Raw genomic sequence first — 17,179 nt, 5'->3', positions numbered from 1 at the left:
ACTAGAAAATCTAGATAAAATGAATAAATTCCTGGACACACACACTCACCCAAGATTGAACCAGGAAGAAATTGAATCCCTGAAGAGACCAATAATAAGTTCTGATATTGAAGGAGTAATAGATAGCCTACCAATCAAGAGAAGCCCAGGACCAGAAGAATTTACAGCTGAATTCTACCAGAGGTACAAAGAAGAGCTGGTACCATTTATACTGAATGTCACTGATGACATAAACAGAACCAAAGACGAAAACCACATGATTATTTCATTAGATGCAGACAAGGCCTTTGATAAAATTCAACATCCCCTTATGTTAAAAACTCTCAATAAACTAGTTATTGAAAGAACTTACCTCAAAATAATAAGAGCCATATATAGCAAACCCACAGCCAATATCACACTGAATAGGCAAAAGCTGAAAGCATTCCCCTGGAAACCAGCACAAGAAAAGGGTGTCCTCTTTTACCACTCCTATTCAACACAGTACTGGATATTCTGGCCAGGGCAATCAGGCAAGAGAAAGAACTAAAGAGTATTTAAATAAGAAGAGAGGAAGTCAAATTATCTTTGTTTGCAGATATCATGATCCTATATCTAGAAAACTCCATTGTCTCCACCCAAAAGCTTCTTAAGCTAATAAGTAACTTCAGCAAAGTCTGGGGATATAAAATAAATGTGCAAAAATTGCTAGCATTCCTGTGCACTAAAAACAGGCAAGCAGAGAGTCAAATCATGAATGAATTCTCATTCACAATTGCTACCAAAAGGACAAAATACTGAGGAATACAGCTAACAAGAGATGTGAAAGATTTTTTTAAGGAGAACTACAAACCACTGCTTGAAGAAATCAGAGAGGACATAAACAAACAGAAAAACATTCCATGCTCATGGATAAGAAGACTCAATATGTGAAAATGGCCATATTGCCCAAAGTAATGTATAGATTCAATGCTATTCCCATTAAACTACCATTGATATTCTTCACAGAATTGGAAAAAAAAAAAAACTATTTTAAAATTCATATGAAACCAAAAAAGAGCCCATATAGCCAAGACAATCCTAAGCAAAAAGAACAAAGCTGAAGGCATTTTGCTGCCTGGCTTCAAAGTATACTACAAACCAAACAGTAACCAAAACAGCACGGTACTGGTAAAAGAACAGACATATAAACCAATGGAACAGAATAGAGAACTCAGAAATAAGACCTACAACCATCTGATCTTTGAAAAACCTGTCAAATCAAGCAATGGGGAAAGGATTCCCTATTTAATAAATGGTGGTGGAAGAAGTGACTAGCCATATGCAGAAAATTAAAACTGGACCTCTTCCTTATGCCATATACAAACATTAACTCAAGATGGTTTAAAGAATAGGCATGAGCAAAGATTTCATGACAAAAGCACAAATACAATTGCAACAGAAACAAAAATTGACATATGGAATCTAACTAAAGAACTTCTGCACAACAAAAGAAACTCTCATCAGAGTGAACAGACAACCTACAAAATGGAGAAAATTTTTGCAATCTATTCATGTGGGTAAGGCCTAATATCCAGAGTGTATAAGGAACTTAAGCAAATTTACTAGAAAAAAACATACAACTCCATTAAAACATGAGCAAAGCACATGAACAGACACTTCTCAAAAGAAGACATATGTTTTCAACTCCTAGGGAATAATGGCAGACAGGAGGCAGGACTAGATTGCAGCTCTAACTTGGACAGACAGAGCAGCATGTGGAGGCTTGCATTACGAATTTCTGCTCCAGAATCACTGCAGGAACAAATCAGGAAACCTGAGAGGACCCACAGATCCACGAAGGAGACAAATTGCTCCAGAAGGACCTGGGAGACATGCCAAATACTGTGTTGGTAACCACGGCTGAGAGACCCACAGATGGTTCACATCAGAGGACTCTGTGCAGAAAACCCCCAGTATAGGTCTAGAGCCTGGTAGACTTCCTGGGTGGCTAGATCCAGAAGAAAGATAACAATCGCTATAGCTAGGCTCTCAGGAAGCCACATCCATAGTAAAAGGGGGAGAGTACTACATCAAGGGAACACCCCATGGGACAAAAAAATCTGAATGGGACAAAAAGAATCTGAACAACAGTGTTCAGCCCTAGACCTTCCCTCTGCCAGAGCCTACCCAAATGAGAAGGAACCAGAAAACCACCTCTGGTAATATGACAACACAAAGTTTTTTTTTTTTTTTTTTTTTTTTAATTTATTTATTATTATTATACTTTAAGTTGTAGGGTACATGTGCATAACGTGCAGGTTTGTTACATATGTATACTTGACAACACAAAGTTATTTAACACTCCCCAAAAATCACACTAGCTCACCAGCAATGGACCCAAACCAAGAGGAACTCCCTTATTTACCTGAAAAAGAATTCAGGACATTAGCTATTAAGCTAATCAGAGAGGTCTTTGAATTAACCCAATCCAATGAAGACAAAGAAAAAAGAATAAGAAAATATGAACAAAGCCTCCAAGAAGTCTGAGATTATATTAAATGACCAAACTTAAGAATAATCAGTGTTCCTGAGGAAGAAGAGATATCTAAAAGTTTAGAAAACATATTTGGGGAAATAATTGAAGAAAACTTCTCTGGCCTTGCTAGAGACCTAGACATCCGAATACAAGAAGTCAAAGAACACCTGGGAAATTCATCACAAAAGATCATCACTTAGGCACATTGTCATCAGGTTATATAAGACGAATGAAAAACCAAGGTAAACAGGCAACAAATAGCATGATGAATGGAATAGTACCTCACATTTCAATATTAACATTGAATGTAAATTACCTAAATGCTCTACTTAAAGATACAGAATTACAGAATGAATAAGAATTCACCAATCAACTATCTGCTGCCCTCAAGAGACTCATTTAACACATAAGGACTCACACACACTTAAGGTAAAGAGGTGGAAAAAGACACATCATGCAAATGGAGAGCAAAAGTGAATAGGAGTAGCTACAGTTATTTTAAGAAAAAACAAACTTTAAAGCAACAGTGGTTAAAAAAGACAAAGGAGGACATTATGTAATGATAAAAGGTCTTTTCCAGCAGGGAAATATCTCAATCCTAAATTATATGCACCTAAAACTGGAGCTCCCAAATTTATGAAACAATTACTAATAGACCTAAGAAATGAGATAGACAGCAACACAATAATAGTGGGGGATTTTAATAGTCCACTGACATCACTAGTCAGGTCATCAAGACAAAAGTCAACAAAGAAATAATGGATTTAATCTATACCCTAGAACAAATGGACTTAACAGATACATATATACTTAACATTCCATCCAACAACTACAGAATATATATTCTATTAAACAGCACATGGACCTTCAAGATAGATCATATGATAGACCACAAAATAAGCTTCAATAAATTTAAGAAAATTGAAATTATATCAAGCACTCTCTCAGACCACAGTGTAATAAAACTGGAAATTAACTCCAAAAGGAATCTTTAAAACCATGCAAATACATGGATATTAAATAACCTGCTCCTGAATGATCATTGGGTCAAACATGAAATCAAAATGAAAATTAAAAAATTCTTTGAACTGAACAGCAATAGTGACACAACCTATCAAAACCTCTGGGACACAGCAAAGGTGGTGCTAAGAGGAAGTTTCATAGCCCTAAATGCCTACATCAAAAAGTCTAAAAGAGCACAAACAGACAATCTAAGTTCACACCTCAAGTAACTACTGAAAGAAGAACAAACCAAACCCAAACCCAGAAGAAGAAATTAAATAACCAATATCAGAGCAGAAGTAAATGAAACAAACAAAAACAACAAAAATATAAAAGATAAATGAGACAAAAATTTGGTTCTTTGAAAAGATAAATAAAATTGATAGACCATTAGCAAGATTAACCCAGAAAAGAAGAGAGAAAATCCAAATAAGTTCAATAAGAAACAAAACAGGAGCTATTACAACCGACACCACAGAAATAGAAAAGATCATTCAAAGCTACTATGAACATCTTTACATGCATAAATTAGAAAACCTAGAAGAAATGGATAAATTCCTGGAAAGATACAACCCTCCTAGCATAACTCAGGAAAAATTAGATACCCTAAACAGGCCAATAACAAGCAGCAAGATTGAAATTGTAATTTAAAAATTACCAGCAAAAAAAGTTCAGGACCAGACAGATTCCCAGACGTATTCACAGCAGAATTCTACTAGACATTCAAAGAATAATTGATACCAATCCTATTGACACTATTCCACAAGATAGAGAAAGAGAGAACCTTCCCTAAATCATTCTATGAAGCCAGTATCACCCTAATACCAAAACCAGGACCTAACCAAAAAAGAAAACTACAGACCAATATCCCTGATGAACACAGATGCTAAAATCCTCAACAAAATACTAGTTAACTGAATCCAACAACATATCAAAAAGATAATTCACCATGACAAGTGGGTTTCATTCAAAGGATACATGGATGGTTTCACATAGGCAAGTCAATAAATGTGATATACCACATAAACAGAAATAAAACCAAAAAGCACATGATCATCTTGATAGATGCAGAAAAAGCATTTGACAAAATCCGGCATCCCTTTATGATTAAAACTCTCAGCAAAATTGATATACGAGGGACATACCTCAATATAACAAAAGCCATTTATGACAAACCCACAGCCAATATAATGCTGAATGGGGAAAAGTTGAAAGCATTCCCTCTGAGAACTGGAACAAGTCAATGATGGCCACTCTCATCACTCCTCTTCAACATAGTACTGGACATCCTAGCCAGAGAAATTAGATAAGAGAAAGAAATAAAGGGCATCCAAATTGGTAAAGAGGGAGTCAAACTTTTGCTGTTTGCTGATGATATGATTGTTTACCTAGAAAACCCTAAAGACTCCTTCAGAAAGCTCTTAGAACTGATAAAAGAATTCAGCAAAGTTTCCAGATACAAAATTAATGTACACAAATCAGTATCTCTTCTATACACCAACAGTTACCAAGCTGAAAATTAAATCAAGAACTCAACCCCTTTTACAATAGTTGCCAAACAAAAACAAAAAACAAAAATGAAAAAACTTAGGAATATGCCTAACCAAGGAAGTCAAAGACCTCTACAAGGAAAACTGTGAGACATTGCTGAAATAAATCATATATAACACAAACAAATGGAAACACATCCCATTCTCATGGATGGGTAGAATCAATATTGTGAAAATGACCATACTACCAAAAGCAATCTACAAATTCAGTGCAATACCCATCAAGATACCACCATCATTCTTCACAAAATTAGTAAAAAAAAATCTAAAATTCATATGGAACCAAAAAAGAGTCCAAATAGCCAAAGCAAGCAAAGCAAGACTAAGCAAAGAGAACAAATCTGGAGGCATCCCACTACCTGATTTCAAACTATACTATAAGGCCATAGTTACCAAGACAGCATGGTACTGGTATAAAAATAGGCACATAGACTAATGAGACAGAGTAGAGAACCCAGAAATGAACCCAGATACTTACAACTAACTGGTCATCAACAAAGCAAACAAAAACATAAAATGGGGAAAGACACTCTTTTCAACAAATGGTGCTGGGACAATTGGCTAGCCACACGTAGGAGAATGAAACTGGATCCTCATCTGTCACCTTATACACAAATCAACTCAAGATTGATTAAGGGCTTAAATCTAAGACCTAAAAATTAAAATTCTAGAAGATAACATTGGAAAAACTCTTATAGACATTGGTTTAGGGAAGGATTTTATGACCAAGAACACAAACACAAATGCAATAATAACAAAGATAAATTGCTGGGACTTAGTTAAACTAAAGAGCTTTTGCATGGCAAAAGGAACAGTAGCAGAGTAAACAGACAACCCACAGAGTAGGAAAAAATCTTCACGATCTGTACATCTAACAGTCCTTACATCAAAGGACTAATATCCAGAATCTACAATGAACTCAAATCAACAAGAAAAAACAAACAATCCCATAAAAATGTGGGCTAAGGACATGAATAAACAATTCTCAAAAGAAGATATGCAAATGGCCAACAAATAGGAAAAAATGCTCAACATGACTAATGATCAGGGAAGTGCAAATCAAAACCACAATACGATGTCACTTTACTCCTGCAAGAATGGTCATAATCAAAAAATCAAAAAAATAGTAGATGTTGGCATGGATGTGGTGAACAGGGAACACTTCTACACTGCTGGTGGGAATGTAAACTAGTACAATCACTATGAAAAACAGTGTGAAAATTCCTTAAAGAACTAAAAGTAGAGCTACCATTTGATCCAGCAATCCCACTACTGGTAATCTACCCAGAGGAAAAGAAGTCATTATACAAAAAAGATACTTGCACTTGCATGCTTATAGCAGCACAATTTGCAATTGCAAAAATGTGGACCCAACTCAAATGCCCATCAATTGATAAGTGGATAAAGAAACTGTGGTTTATATACATGATGGAATACTACTCAGTCATAAAAACGAATGAATTAATGGCATTCACAGCAACCTGGAGGAGATTGGGGATTATGTTTCGAAGTGAAGTAGCTCAGGAATGGAAAACCAAACATCATATGTTCACATTCATAAGCGGAAGTTAAGCTATGAGGATGCAAAAACATAAAAATGACACAATGGACTTTGGAGACTCAGGGGAAAAGGGTGGGAAGGGGGTGAGAGATAAAAGACTACAAACAGGGTGCAGTGCATACTGCTTGGGTGATGGGTGCACCAAAATCTCACAAATCACCACCAAAGAACTTACTCATATAATCAAATACCACCTGTTCCTCAATAACATATAAAAATAAAAAAAGTAAATAAAAAGACATACATGTGGCTAACAAACATATGAAAAATAGCTCAACATCACTGATCATTAGATAAATGGAAATCAAAACCACAATGAGATATCATCTCACATCAGTTAGAATGGGTATTATCAAAAAGTTAAAAAACAACAGATGCTGGCAAGATTGCAGAAAAAAAAGAAGTGCTTTTACACTGTTGGTGGAATGTAAATTAGTTAAAACACTTTGGAAGACAGTGTGGTGATTCCTCAAAGACAGAGGCAGAAATAACATTTGACCGAGCAATCCCATTACCCAGAGGCATATAAATCATTCTATTATATAGATGTATTATGTATTATATAATACATTATATAGATGTATATTATATAGATGTATCTGTATCATATACATCCTTCTATTGTAAAGATACATGCATGTTTATGTTCATGGCAGCACTATTCACAATAGCAAAGACATGGAATCAACCTAAATGCCCATCGATGATATATTGGAGAAAGAAAATGTGGTACATATACACCATGGAACACTATGCAGTCATAAAACGGAAGGAGATTATGTCATTTGCACAGACACGAATGGAGTTGGAAGCCATTATCCTCAGCAAACTAATGCAGGAACAGAAAGCCAAACACCACATGTTCTCACTTACAAGTGGGAGTTGAACTTTGAGAACACATGGACACATCAGGGGGAACAACACACACTGGGGCCTCTCGGGGATGTGGGTGATGGGAGGGCAAGCCCCAGAAAGAATAACTAATGGCTGCTGGGCTTAATCCCTAAGTAATGGGATTATCTGTGCAGCAAACCACCATTGCACATGTTTACCTATGTAACAAACCTGCACATCCTGTGCACATACCCCAAACTTAAAATAAAATAAAAAAATTAAAAAATATATAAATGGATGGTCAAAAGAAAAAAAGAGGAATGTCTCCATTTTCTCTAATAACTTCTGTTTCAATATTAACTGGAAAGTGAGAAATCTCAGTGCCATTTGCTTATTGATCAACCTTATAAAATTCAGTTCAGTAAGCTGTGAGATTTCTCGATGAGAATGTCTTTCTATTGGAAAAATAATGGAAATATTTTGTAAGCTCTATTATAATACAACTATAATGCAGGCAGAGGCATTGTATTTCCTGTTTGCTTTTGTATCTGTATCAAAATAGGATATCTGATCCATATAGACTCAAACGTGGTTGTGAGTTGAATTAAATTTATTCAAGTGGAAAATTTCATATAGAACTTTTAAAGATTAATTTCATGTGTAAACAATAATACTTTAAGTGTAGTAATGATAATATCAATAATATTAATTCTTGGAATTTACCTAACGACTTTATATTTTTAAATCATCCATTCATTAAAAAAAAAATTGAGAATTTTCTAGGTATCAGGTCCTATTCAGTGTAATGGGAATAAAGCAGTAAATAAGAATTCATGCCCTCACATTCTCACATTCTGGTTGAAGAGTAGGAATATCTCTTGCATCTCTAATCTAAATTTAAGTATAATTGTTTATAATCTGTAGATGAGGAAAATGAATTTCATATCTCTAAAAGGTCAATTTGCTAAACATGTGGCACAAACCAGAAGTTACACAGCTTCAAGCATAATAATTAATATACTTCTTATTCCTTCTCTGAGTTTGAGACACTTGATGAGGCTCCCTTCAAATGAGCATGTGTTGAAGTTCATGCCATGTGCCCAGTTCCTCCTGGCTATGTGAGGAAATATCTGAAACCTGTAAGATGTTGTGCATGTCTTACGGAAAATGTTGCTTCATCATCCCTGCACTCCCTTACCTAGTATATCTCCCTCCATAAAAAAAACATAAGGACAGACAATCTTCATAAAGATAGACTCCACCTATTTGGTTCATAGTTCTCTGAACCTAGAACAGGACAGAACTAACACTCAATAAATATACATTAACTAAATGAATGAAAGAATTGCAAAGGTACTTCACATAGGTAGTTTTCTACTCAAGCACTAAAATGTCTCTTACCAAGGCAGCTTCCATATTTGAAATAGTGCCTCTTTTTCTCAGTTCAAAGAGCCATAAGTGGTTTTTTAGCATCAGGGTCTCAATATCCTTTACGTAATACTGATACAACTCATTTATCCAGGGATCACTTTCCGGAGCATCCATCAACTTAAACACAGACCAAAACTAGTAATCAAGAAGAAAGTGAATCTAACCACCAAGCACAATGTCCCTGGTTCATGCATGCTTTGATATGCTAATACTTAATTCTTTGCATTGTTCTTAGATTCTCCTTCAAAGGACCAGCACTCTAGTAATAATAATAATAATAATAATAATGACAGCAACATTAGGAATAGTAATGACCACTACCCCTTCTTTGATACTTATGTATAATTTCTTATTTTGTCCTCCTACAAACCCTATAAGATGACTATAGTTATATGTCCACTTTATAATGAGGAAACTAAGGTTTAGAGAATATTTATTTTTTAATGTCAAAAAATTTTTAGGGAAACAAGAAATTTAATGTTTTTCTATGTTTGTATTTCTCTAGAATATACTCTTTGCCCTCAAATATCTGATTTCATAACTCACAATAGCTAATAAATGGAGGGAGACATAGTATAAGACGCACATGCACACACACATGTATACATGCAAACACATGCACACACAAAAGCCACAAAACAAAAATGCGTAACAGTTCTGGGTATTTTGTTGTAAAGGCAAACAATCCTTCATCCCTCGATGGCTCCTAGGATATTAATTAAGATATATAAAGAAAATTCTGAATAATGAAGTAAAAGTGAAATTTCATTGATTCTTTTTGCCCAAGGATAAATGAAAGAAATATCTATATTTTTGAAATACATCTAAGCAAGATTATTACAATTAAAATGTTGGATACTTGAACTAAACTTCAGGTATCTGGAAAAATTGCTTATACTAAACAGCTCATTCATGGCTGTAGTTGAAGTCACTATTACCACTATTACTTTGTGTGTCTACTGTAACCCATTACATTTTAGCATACTATGCAAGGATTCAGAAATCTTATGGTAGACATATGCATACAAGGTTAATTAATAGAAGAGATTAAAAATAAAAAATAGCAGCCAATTCTATCCTTAAGACTGAGTGAAACTCAACTTTAAATATAAATATTTAAATACCCAATGGTTATAAGAACCAAATTCTTAGATATAATTTTTATTTCTACTGGGGCAGCTTGAACAGATAAGTATTTCTTATTGAAAAGTAGTAATAAAAGCAGATTTTATTATTCTATTCTCTCATTCTATGTACAACTCTGTGCTTGGCCGTAGATTACATCACTAACAAAATCATTGATGTTTAACATATAAGAATATTCAAAGTGAGTTTTGCCAACATGGCAAATAACTAAGGAAAGAGTAGAGAAAACAATGTAATTGCAAGTAAGACCAGCAAAATTATTCCTGGTGGTTTAAGGACACACGTTAAGCTTCCTTGAGCACTTTCCCCCATCTTTTTCTAAATAAATTTATTTGTGATATTGCCTTGCTAACTATATTGGGCAAATTTACCCATTTACTACTTTCTTATGAATAAAATCCACTTTTTTCTCCATTGGAAAACTATCCCAATTCCTTCACTGGGTCTGTTTTTCCCAATTATCAGTGTATTTGAACTCTATTACTCTACTCGAAACAAGCCACAGCCTCTCACTCAGTCCATACAAGTCTACGCTCTGGTAGGATGTTGCTGCTGAGCTGAGGAATAACAGAGGTGGCATCGTAGGTCCTGATATTTCCAATACAACCAACACTCCTTCAGAGATGAGTGACATCGATTTGCTCTCAACTGAAGGCAAATATTTGCTGTTATTTAAAAAAAGCATTTTTCATTTTTAGGCAAACATATTTGCCTACTTCTTCAATTCTGACTACAATACCTTGGGCTTTCTGTAAGCCAGAACAAATTCAACCTTCCCTTATCTTTTTATGTGTCAGCTTTGTGTATGGAAGAAGGCAACTTTTCAAACATATCCTGAAATCACTGATATTTTGTCTCTTTTTTTCTCTCAGTTTTTAAAACCAACATCTTTGATACCCTGATGTAACCAAAATTACAAAATGGAAGATTAGTCAATGACAAAATTGGAAAAAGGACACATATTAACAGAATTTTAGAGAGATATTTCTCATGGAAAATATACATTTACAGCAAATAGGAATAAATATGTGGCTCCCTTATTGTATTAAGATAACACAGACCAGTGTTAAGTGCAAATAAAAAATGTGATCTTCATGTCAAATAACATTTTCTTTAACATGGGAAAAGAAATAGACTTTTAATATTTGTTGTATTTTTTTCTTTTTGCCCTTCAGCCTCTTTACTAAAGTTTATTCTTTTTCAATACTTTCCATTTTTTTGTACTTAGTTTAGCATGGTTTATTACATTGTTTTTAACCTCTTTGTGTGTGTGTGTGTTTTTTTTTTTTTTCTTTGTTTTATTTTTGCCAGAGTTGAAGCTGGGCATTGTTCCATATTTAATCTGACAGATAGTCCTGGCAAGTCCTAGGGTACTTAGCTAATTGCTCAAAGATGTACCATTGCACACCACTCATGCCTTATACATGTCTCCACATGACTTTTAAGGAACAATCCAAACATACTCTCCTCTGAGCCAAAGGAGATTTTTGAGATAAATTTGGTCTTCTCTGGAATAAAATTACTTTTATCAGTAACCAAAGAAAAGACTTTCACAATTACACACTGTCCTTCAGTGCCATATCCATTTATTATTTTTCCTTCTTTGAAAACTGAGATATTGATTAAAACTCTGCATTTGTAGATTTCTGTGGACTCTGTGCCTCCGAGGAAACACTCTTTGCAGCATGGGAGAGAATATGGCTCATCAGGAATCATAGCCTTATTACAAAAATCTGTCCAAGCTGCCACTTAAAGAAAATTACCAAGTGCCTGTTTTAGTTCTCCAGAAGCAAAGCCTGAGATAAAGATTCATGTGCAAGTACTGGGTTGTTGCAAAAGTAATTGGAGTTTTGCCTTCACTGTTAGTGGCAAAAACCACAATTATTTCTGCACCAACCTAAATAGTTTAAGGTACCACTCCCAGGATAAAGTGGTAAAAGAATTGAGAAAGTAAGACAGGGAAGGGGAAGAAGTTAACAAGGGTGCGATTTCAGGCAAAGTCTAATCTCTAGCTGATCCTGTGGGGAACTCTGGAGTATAGTTTGCACCTCACAGTTCATCAAAACTCAAAGCACAGGAGCTGGGCATTCTTGATCTATAAGTCAGTCACTGGCTACAATCTGCCCCGGAGGGGTGTGAGCTCTAAGGCATGCAGGAAAAGGTGGCTCTCCTAGCCAAGAGGAAGTTATGTGAAGAGCATTGCAGATACAAGTCATTAGAAGCAAAGTTCACAGAAGCTGGAGACAAATGCATGAATATGATTAAGGGATTCCAAGGGAAACTTAAAAGAGCATTGACTTATATATCATGTATACATCTCAACATATTTGCATATATTTTATATGCTGTTCATTGAGTGTTAAAATGTATTATGAATCTAGCTCAGTGTTGTCCAATGGAAATATAATGTGAGTCAAATATGTAATTTTAAATGTTCTAGTAGCCACATTAAAAAAGTAAAAAAATTATATGTATATATATATCAAGGATACATTTTATTTTATGCAGTGTATCCAGACATGTAGTTAATAAAAAATATTGAGACATTTTATGTTCTGTTTTTGTACTTGGTCTTCATAATCAAATGTGTATTTTGTACTATTTGTCCATCTTGATTTGGACTAGTCTCATCTCAAGTGTGTTCAATAGCTACATGTGGCTAGGGAGTATTGCATTGGACAGCACAGATCTAGCTGTTTCTTGAGCTGTTATTTTGGGCATTTACCAAGTGGTACAGTCAGAAATATTAATATTTTATACTTAAAATAAGTTGTTTCTATACTATACTATATATGATATAATCTATAGTATAAACTGCACAGTTCTTGAACCATTTTATGTTTTCTGAAAATATCTCACCTCCTTCCACAAGGGGGCCCCTTATGGCTACCCTCGTACAATGTGACTGTCCAGTTGGACACAACTGATTAATCAAGATAGACCTGATGCAAGCTGGGTCAATCATATTCACTTTCTTAAAAGATTGGGTGCATTCCCAGTGGCTTTACGGATTCCAGCACTCTCCGGAGCTTGGCTTCATTTCTGCCCTTGGTTTTGGTGAAATATGACTGTAAATATAAAACAATTCTTTATTAAGTTGTTTTGCAAGTGAAAGAATCGTAACTAATAATGAAAATAGGCACTGGAAGTGCAGAGACACTGTGAATCGGACTGCATCAAGGAAAAGGACAATGAATCTTGTCCATGCTGGACTGGGAAGACAATAGGCCATAAAATGACATTGATGTTCACTGTCTTGAAAACTAGACCAATAGAACTTGTTGATCAGAATTTAGGAGAATTGGATATAAAACTTAAATATGTCATATCACGGCATGTAATTCCTCTTTAGAAACCCCGGAAAGGTGCAGCAGGACAAGGTGACGGGATAATTTAGTGGGAAGGAGATACAGAAAATTCATGTTTATGTCCTTTTTACCCCAGAGATTATTCTTGACTCAGTAGCTATAACGATTCTTTTAAAATCTAAGTCAAATCATATCACTTCCTTTTTCAAAATATTCTAATGATTCCTGAGTGAGAGATCACTTAACCAAAGTGTGAAGTGTGAGATAGCTAAGGTCTTTAAAATGACTCATAGTGGCCAACAGCATCTGGCTTCTAAAAATCCTTCTGATTATTTCTCACTATGCCTCTCCTTGCTCACTCCACACAATACCTTTCTTGTGGTTCGTATGTCAAGTCCCACTTTGAAGCCTTTGCATTGACTGAATCTTTATCTGAACCACTCTTTGCTTACTTCCTTTACCATATTTGATATATTTCTTAAACGTCACCTCTCCATAAAGATTAATCTCATCATTCTCTTAAAATTATAACCCTTTCTCATTGGCATCACTACCAAAATCTTCTAACCTTACTATATGGTTTAAAAACTAAAATTCTATATAGCCTATATTTGCATATTATATAATATATATTTGTAATATGCAATTATTAAGTCTATTTATTTACATACTTTAAAAATTCTTCCACCACTAAAGTATAAGCTCCATGAGGTCAGGGATTTTTTTTTCCATTTATGCATACCACTAATGAATAAAATGATATACACTTAAATGACAACACATATATATATGTGTGTGTGTTCAAGAACTGTGCAGTTTACACTACAGATTGTATCATATGTAGTATAGTATAGAAACAAATTATTTTAAGTATAAAACACTAATTTTTCTCACTGTACCACTTGGTAATGCCCAAAATAACAGCTCAAGAAACCAGCTAGATCTATGCTGTCCAATGCAACAGCCCCTAGTCACATGTAGATACATATATACAAATATATATAGATTATATATATATATATATATAGAGAGAGAGTTTATATATTGAGTAAATTAATCAATGGATGAATAATGAACACATAATGCCAAAATTAATTGTCTGAGGATCCAAACAAATACATTTATTGGGCACATTGCTACACTGCAGGGACAAAATTACTTTTAGTCTTCTTTCTGTTGCTAAGATTGGCACACTAATTATGAAAAGGTAGGGTCTTCTCATTAGAATGGAGATATGTAAAAGGAACGAAAGTACTCAAGTCTAGCAACAGCATGACCACAAATCCCTTCAGGACACCTTTACCTGGATTTCACCTTTGAATTTGTAAAAGTTCATGTTGTTGCCCATTGCAAAGTGCATTCCGGGAGCAGGAAAGAATTGCAGGGATTTTGTTCTGTATTTCATCTCTATTTCTCTTTTGTTGTCTACTATAATGTCCAGAAAACAAATAATTAAAAATAGAGATGATGTCAGCAAAAGTGGGGGAGTAGGCAACTCTAACAATTTATTCTTCAAACAGAAACAGAAAAATCAAGCAAAATTGTCGGAATCAACTGTCAGAACCCTGGAAATCAATAAAAGAATTATAATAACCAAGCAAATGCTGAATCAAGAAAAAGGCCATTTAAAAATCGTAGAAAAGTTACGTAGCATTTTTACTTACCCTTGCTCTACCCCTTCTCCAGTTTGGCAGTGATTTTGAAGACAGCAGCCCACTTTCCCAGAACCTCATTTCCTGATTCTGGAGGGAGTATTACACACCTCATTTGGAAAGAATTTTGTTTGTTCTAATCTGTCTGGGGGCTGCTGGAAGAACTGACACAAGTTGCTTGTGATTGTTTTGTCTAATCTGGAACTCACACAGGGTGGAAAAACAGCATGCAATCCTTGAGAACACTGTAAATCAACTGAACAAGCCACAGTCACCTGGGGCAAAAGATTATGGCTGAAGCATACAGGAGAATACCCAAAGCATGAGTGAAAAACCTCAGAAGAGAGATTCTTTGGGAAGGTAGGCTACTCAAAGACACCTGTGTAAACCGAAGGATTTAGAAAGGTGCACATATGTCCATGACATGATACGTGCTCAGAAAAAACCTGGGAAAACCCTAAGCTTTCACTTAGGGCTAATCTCTAGGCTTGGAACAAGCAGGAAGTGAAAACTAAGGCTAAACATCGAAGGAGTGACCCGGCACATAGCCAATCTGCAAATAGTACCCTTTTGAAAGGGTAATAAATACAACACCACTTGTTTCTTTCTTTGCCATAAAAGACAAAGATTTGCAGTCTGTTTTGTTTTTAAGATTGTGAACTAAGAATCATTAACACAAAGTAATAGCTTCAAACATAAGCTTCAAAACATGGAAGACAGAAGTCAGAGAATAGTACATTCTTTTTGCAGAATAAAGTGAAATTAATCTGATGTTGGAAGGCTGAGCTGTTCCTATCTTGCAAAGGCCAGGATAAATGTATTATTATTATCAAAATTTATGTTTCCTCCTCTTTTTTTGTCAATTATTTTCTTATTTTGAAGGTTGACGTTCCTGGCATGTAAGGAAGTATCTGCCAAAATACTTGCTGAATACAAACTAAATGAACAGAGACTTTGGAGATCACACATGAAGAAGAATATACAATACAAAATTAGTTCTGCAAAATTATTAAACAAATGGCTACAGCCTACAACAAGCAACTAATACAATTGCAGAGGAAGGGGAAAAGTCTGATTTCCAGAGTTATCACACTCTAATATTAAAAATGTCTGTTTTCAACAAAAATGACGAAGCATGAAACAAAACAAGAAAGTGTTGTCTATTCACAGAAGAAATTTATAGGAATGATTCCTGAGAAAGTGGGCATTAATTTACTAGAAAAATAACTGTAATTCAACACCTTAAAGAGCTAAAGGAAACCGGAATAATTACATACGAATAAATAAAAAATACAAAGAGATAGAAATTATAAAAAAACAGAAATTTTAAAGCTGAAGATATAATAACTGAAGTAAAAACTCACTAAAGGATACTAATAGCAGATTAGAGCAAACAGAAAAGATAATCAGAGAAAATGAGGGTAGAACAATTTAAAATACTCAGTCTGAGGAACAGAAGAAAAATAGAAATGAAGAAAAATGAACCGAGCCTAAGAATTTTCTGGACACCATTAGGCATAAAAACATACACATAATGAGAATCCCAGAAGGAGATGAAAGGGAAATAGGAGAGAAAAGAATATTTGAAGAAACTCTAAAATTTGATAAAAAACTATCTACACATTCAAAAATCTTATTCTCAGATAAACAAAAGCTAAAGGAGTTCATTGCTGGTAGATCTGCCCTGCAAGAAATCCTAATTAGAGTACTTTGGCTTAAATTAAAGAATATCAGACAGAAAATCAAAGCTATATGCATAAACGATAAATATTGGTAAAGATAATCACATAAGGATAAAAGCTGACATTATTGTATTTTTAGTTTTTGATAGCTTTATTTTTTATATGATTTAAATGCATAAAACAATATAAATCTATGTTAATGGATACATCCTATATAAAGATGCAACTTGCCACAAAAATAACATAAATTAGGGGGAAGGAGGAGCTGTATACAAGCATAGTTTTTATCAAAACTTTGAATCTATATTTGTATCATTCAGATTAATTTGTTGCGCATTTGTGATGTTAATTGTAATTCCTACTGGAACCACTCAGAAAATATCTTTTAAAATACACACAGATGGCAATGAGAAAAAACTTAAAATGGCACACTGCATACATATGCATACATACATGCATCTATACACACATATATTTTTCAGACATTGGACAACAGGTAGGATAAAACTGTGATCC

At 34.5% G+C, this 17,179-nt stretch overlaps 1 long non-coding RNA gene across 1 annotated transcript in view; it reads right to left on the bottom strand.

Annotated features, from left to right (window-relative positions):
* Positions 1-15,063, bottom strand: part of LOC126959741 (uncharacterized) — a 58,182-nt gene extending 43,119 nt beyond the window's left edge. The window contains exon 1 of the long non-coding RNA XR_007727644.1: positions 14,994-15,063. This is a non-coding gene — a long non-coding RNA (uncharacterized LOC126959741). The remainder of the gene's footprint in view (positions 1-14,993) is intronic.
* Positions 15,064-17,179: the final 2,116 nt, after the last annotated feature.

This window comes from Macaca thibetana, chromosome 7 (assembly GCF_024542745.1).
Source record: "Macaca thibetana thibetana isolate TM-01 chromosome 7, ASM2454274v1, whole genome shotgun sequence".
Classification (NCBI taxonomy): Eukaryota; Metazoa; Chordata; class Mammalia; order Primates; family Cercopithecidae; genus Macaca; species Macaca thibetana.
Note: the sequence above shows the minus strand (reverse complement) of the source record. Positions and strands in the feature narration are given on the sequence as shown.